The following is a 5,978-nucleotide window of genomic DNA, read 5'->3' as shown; positions in this document are numbered from 1 at the left end:
TGTGGAAAAAAGGGAAACCTCAGACACTATTGATGAGAATGTAAATTATTACAGTCACTATGGAGAACAGTTTGGAGGTTCCTCAAAATACTCAAAATAGAGCTGCCATACGACCAGCAATCTCACTGTTTGGTGTACACCCAAAAGGAAGGAAAACAGTGTATGGAAAACAGTGTATGGAACTGCACTTCCGTGATTGTTCATTGCAGCACTGTTCACAGTGGTTGAGATTTGAAAGCAACCTAAGTGTCCATCAACAGACAAATGAATAAAGAAAATGTGGTTACATGTACACAACAGGGTACTGTGCAGACAAAAAAGGAATGAGATTTTGTCATTTACAACAGCATAGGTGGAACTGGAGGTCATTATGTTAAGTGAAATAAGGCAGACTTGGAAAGACAGATTTCGCATGTTCTCAATTATTTGTGGGTGCTAAATATCAAAGCAATTGAACTCATGCAGATAGAGAGTACAAGGATGATTACCAGAGGCTGGGAAGAGTAGTGGGGGGTGAAGGAGGGAAGTAAGGATGGTTAATGGATACAAAACATATACGTATAATTAGAATGAATAAGACAGTATTTGATAGCTCAACAGAGTGACTATAGCCAACAATACTTTAATTGTACATTAAAAAATAACTAGGTCGGCGCAAGGGAGCCCGAGTGGCCTGCATTACTGAGCCCGGCCTGCGGCGGGAGCTGGGAGAGGGGGGAGGGACGGAGCCGCAGCTGGGCGGGGAGGGAGGGAGGGAGGGAGGGAGGGAGGGTGGGTGAGCAGGTCGTGGGAGTCGTGGGGCTCAGGGTTTCGGGGCGTGTGTGTCGGGGAGGGCAGGGGGAGGTGGCCGAAGGGACGCGCCGCTCGGTGAGCGCGCCGGGGAAGAGAGGCTAGCAGACAGTGGAGGAGGAGGAGGAGGCGGCGGCGGCGGCGGCGGGAGCGCTCCCCGGGAAAGCCTCTCCTGCAGCCACCGCCAGGGCCGCTGCCATTGAGGTGGAGGAGGAGACTGAGGAGACCAGCCTTGTTAGGAAGATGATCCCTATGATCTTGAAGATGTTTCTGCACAGAAATGAGGGAAACACAAAGAACCAAATACAGTTCTGAAACTTGGGATCTGTATTTTGAGATGATTTTATTTTCAGAATGAGAAGCATATCTGGTTACCTTTATGAATGTAGAAACATGAGAGGAGAGTTATGATGGCAAAAAACAAAGAGCCTCGTCCCCCATCCTATACTATCAGTGTAGGTGGACTTTCTGGGACTGAAAAAGACAAAGGTAACTGTGGAGTTGGAAAGTCTTATTTGTGCAATAGATTTGTACGCGCAAAAGCAGATGAATATTATCCAGAGCATACTTCTGTGGTTAGCCCCGTTGACTTTGGAGGACGAGTAGTAAACAACGATCACTTTTTGTACTACTGGGGTGACATAACATAAAATGGTGAAGACGGAGTAGAATGCAAAATTCATGTCATTTAACAGAGTTCATTGATGACCAGGCTTTCTTGTCTCATCGGAGTACGAATTTGCAACCATATATAAAACGTGCAGCTGCATCTAAATTGCAGTCAGCAGAAAAACTAATGTACATTTGCACTGATCAACTAGGCTTAGAACAAGACTTTGAACAGAAGCAAATGCCTGAAGGGAAGCTCAATGTAGATGGATTTTTATTACGCATTGATGTAAGTCAGGGATGCAATAGGAAGTTTGATGATCAACTTAAATTTGCAAATAACCTTTTTGTCCTGTTATCGAAATAAAAAATACCTGTAATAATAGCAGCAACTAAATGTGATGAATGCATGGATCATTATCTTAGAGAAGTTCAGGCATTTGCTTCAAACAAAAAGAACCTTCTTTTAGTGGAAATATCAGCAGGATTTAATGTCAACATTGAAACACATTTCACGGCACTGGTACAAATGTTGGATAAAACTCGTAGCAAGCCTAAAATTATTCCTTATTTGGATGCTTATAAAACACAGAGACAACTTGCTGTCAGAGCAACAGATAAGTCTGAAAAACTTGTGCAGACTGTGAGAGATTATCATGCAACTTGGAAAACTATTAGTAATAAATTAAAAAATCATCCTGATTATGAAGAATACATCAACTTAGAGGGAACAAGAAAGGCCAGAAATACATTCTCAAAACATATAAAGCAACTTAAACAGGAACATATAAGAAAAAGGAGAGAAGAATATATAAATACTTTACCAAGAGCTTTTAACACTCTTTTGCCAAATCTGGAAGAGATTGAACATTTGAACTGGTCAGAAGCTTTGAAGTTAATGGAAAAGAGAGCAGATTTCCAGTTATGTTTTGTGGTGCTAGAATAAACACCTTTGGATGAAACTGACCATATAGACAAAATTAACGATAGGCAGATTCCATTTGACCTCCTGAGCACTTTAGAAGCTGAAAAAGTCTATCAGAACCATGTACAACATGTAATATCCAAGAAGAGGAAGGTAGAAATGAAGGAAAAATTCAAAAAGACTTTGGAAAAAATTCAATTCATTTCACCTGGACAGCCACGGGAGGAAGTTATGTGCTTTGTTATGGAGGATGAAACCTTCAAATATATCACTGAGGTTGATAGCAATAAGGTAGGCATCAGTAAGAAATGGTTGGAAAAACCAAAGAAGAGTTTCAATAATTGCTTTTTGAGTGTTCCGAACTTTTTTATGATTTAGATCTTAATGCAACACCTACTTCAGATAAAAAGAGTGAAATTCATATGGTTCTGAGTGAAGAACCTGGATATAAAGCTTTACAGAAACTTGCACCTGATAGGGACTCTCTTCTACTTAAGCATATAGGATCTGTTTATCATTCCACTAAAGAAATACGTCTTAGTGGTCAAAACTGTACAGACATTAAAGTGGAGCAGTTACTTGCTAGTAGTCTTTTACAGTTGGATCATGGCCGCTTAAGATTATATCACGATAGTACCAATATAGATAAAGTTAACCTTTTTATTTTAGGGAAGGTCGACCTTGCCCAAGAACTAGCAAATGAGATAAAGCACAGTCTACTGATGATGAGTATGCCTTAGATGGAAAATTTATGAACTTGATCTTCGGCCAGTTCGCCTTACTTTTTGAGTCAGTTATGGACTGCCACCTTTAAACCACATGGGTGCTTCTGTGTATTTAATTCCATTGAGTCATTGAGTTTTATTGGGTAATTTATTGGGAAAATAAGAACTGAAGCTTATCAGATCAGAAAAGATAAACAAATGGCTAATCTTCCATTTACATTAATTCTGGCTAATCAGAGACATTCCATTAGTAAGAATCTACCAGTTCTCAGGCACCAAGGGCAGCAGTTGGCAAACAAGTTACAATGTCCTTTTGTAGATGTACCTGCTGGTACATATGCTTGTAAATTTGATGAAACCCAAATAAAGCAAGCTCTAAGAGTACTGGAGTCAGTTAAACACAATTTGGATGTGGTGAGCCCAGTTCCTGCCAATAAGGACATATCAGAAGTTGACTTGAGAATTGTCATGTGTGCCATGTGTGGAGATCCATTTGGTGTGGATCTTATTCTTTCACCCTTCTTTGATTCTCATTCTTGCAGTGCTGCTCAAGCTGGACAGAATAATTCCCTAATGCTTGATAAAATCATTGATTAAAAAAGGAGGCTAATACAGATCACAATATTATCATACCACTCTTCAATTGGAGTAAGAAAAGATGAACTAGTTCAAGGATATATATTAGTTTACTCTGCAAAACGGAAAACGGCGATGGGAATGTTTTGAGCATTTCTATCAGAAGTTCAAGACACCATTCCTATACAGCTGGTGGCAGTTACTGACAGCCAAGCAGATTTTTTTTTGAAAATGAGGCTATCAAAGAGTTAACGACTGAAGGAGAACACATTGCAACTGAGATCACTGCTAAATTTACAGCATTGTATTCTTTATCTCAGTATCATCGGCAAACTGAGATCTTTATTCTGTTTTTTAGTGATGTTCTAGAGAAAAATCATATGATAGAAAATTCTTATTTGTCTGATAATGCAAGGGAATCAACCCACCAAAGTGAAGATGTTTTTCTACCATCTCCCAGAGACTGTTTTCCCTATTACAACTACCCTGATTCGGATGATGACACAGAAGCACCACCTCCTTATAGTCCAACTGGGGATGATGTACAGTTGCTTCCAACACCTAGTGACTGTTCCAGATAAAGATTAGATTTGGAAGGAAATGAATGTCCTATTCATAGTACCCCAAACTGTCATGACCATGAATGCAACCACAAAGTGCCTCCACCTATTAAATCTACTTCAGTTGTACTTAAGACAAATGTGGAAAAAAATGGACCCAAACCTTTTAAAAACAAGTGAAGCTGGTATTGGTAAAAATCCAAGAAAGCAGACTTTCCAGGTGCCTTTGGCACATCCTGAAGATATGGATCCTTCAGATAACTATGCGGAACCCGTTGATAAAATTTTCAAACAGAAGGGCTATTCTGATGAGATTTATGTTGTCCCAGATGATAGTCAAAATTGCATTAAAATTCAAAACTCATGTGTAAATAACACCCAAGGACATGAAGAAAATGGATTTTCTGACAGAACCTCAAAAAATCATGGGGAACGGAGGCCTTCAAAATACAAATATAAATCTAAAACTGTGTTTAGTAAAGCCAAGTCATGTTATAGAAGAACACATTCAGATGCAAGTGATGATGAGGTTTTCACCACTTCTAAAACAAAAAGAAAAGGAAGACATCATGGAAGTGAAGAAGATCCACTTCTTTCTCCTGTTGAAACTTGGAAAGGTGGTATTGATAATCCTGAAATCACTTCTGACCAGGAGTTAGATGATAAGAAGATGAAGAAGAAAACACGCAAAGTGAAAGAAGATAAAAAGCAGAAAAAGAAAACTAAGAACTTCAATCCACCAACACGTAGAAATCGGGCAAGTGATTACTTTGGGATGCCCCTCCGGGATCTGGTTACAGCTGAGAAACCCATACCAGTATTTGTTGAGAAACGTGTGGAATTTATTGAAGATACAGGGTTATGTACCGAAGGACTCTACCGTGTTAGCAGGAACAAAACTGACCAAAACAATATTCAAAAGCAGTTTGATCAAGATCATAATATCAATCTAGTGTCAATGGAAATAAAAGTAAATGCTAAAGCTGGAGCCCTTACAGCTTTCTTTGCAGATCTGCCAGATCCTTTAATACCATATTCTCTTCATCCAGAGCTATTGGAAGCAGCAAAAATCCTGGATAAAACAGAACGTCCTCACGCCTTAAAGAAATTGTTAAGAAATTTCATCCTGCAAACTATGATGAATTCAGATACATGATAACACATCTAAACAGGGTCAGTCAGCAAAATAAAATCAACCTAATGACAGCAGACAACTTATCCATATGTTTTTGGTCAACCTTGATGAGACCTGATGTTGAAAATCGAGAGTTTCTGTCTACTACTGAGATTCATCAACCTGTTGTGGAAACATTCATTCAACAGTGTCAGTTTTTCTTTTACAATGGAGAAATTGTAGAAACAACAAACACTGTGGCTCCTCCACCACCTTCAAACCCAGGCCAGTTGGTGGAACCAACGGTACCACTTCAGTTGCTGCCACCATTGCAACCTCAGCTGATACAACCGTAATTACAAATGGAACCTCTTGGTATTACATGAGTAGGAAGTGATCGCAAACAGGCTTGATTTGGACAAAAAGCAAATCTAGACGTGCATGTTTCAGGGTTCAGTAGTATACTTCATGTTTCATACAGATAATTCACATTCAAAGTGACATTTTCTCTTTGAACTAGATGGTATTCCTTATTCACTTACATTACAAATCTAAGACCATGTGATAAGCATAACTGGAGAGGTTTATTTTGTTTTTATAAACAAAAATAGCTATAAAATACAAAGCTGCTGCTGCGTGCAACCTTACTGCAATCAGTATATCATTCCTGTGGCAATTTC

The 5,978-nt window shown here is 39.2% G+C and overlaps 1 pseudogene; it reads left to right on the top strand.

The window, feature by feature from the left end:
- The first annotated feature begins 1,048 nt into the window (after positions 1-1,048).
- LOC140709551 (rho GTPase-activating protein 5 pseudogene) lies at positions 1,049-5,578 on the top strand (annotated as a pseudogene).
- Positions 5,579-5,978: the final 400 nt, after the last annotated feature.

The sequence above is a fragment of the Chlorocebus sabaeus genome, chromosome 21 (genome assembly GCF_047675955.1).
Source record: "Chlorocebus sabaeus isolate Y175 chromosome 21, mChlSab1.0.hap1, whole genome shotgun sequence".
NCBI lineage: Eukaryota > Metazoa > Chordata > Mammalia > Primates > Cercopithecidae > Chlorocebus > Chlorocebus sabaeus.
Note: the sequence above shows the minus strand (reverse complement) of the source record. Positions and strands in the feature narration are given on the sequence as shown.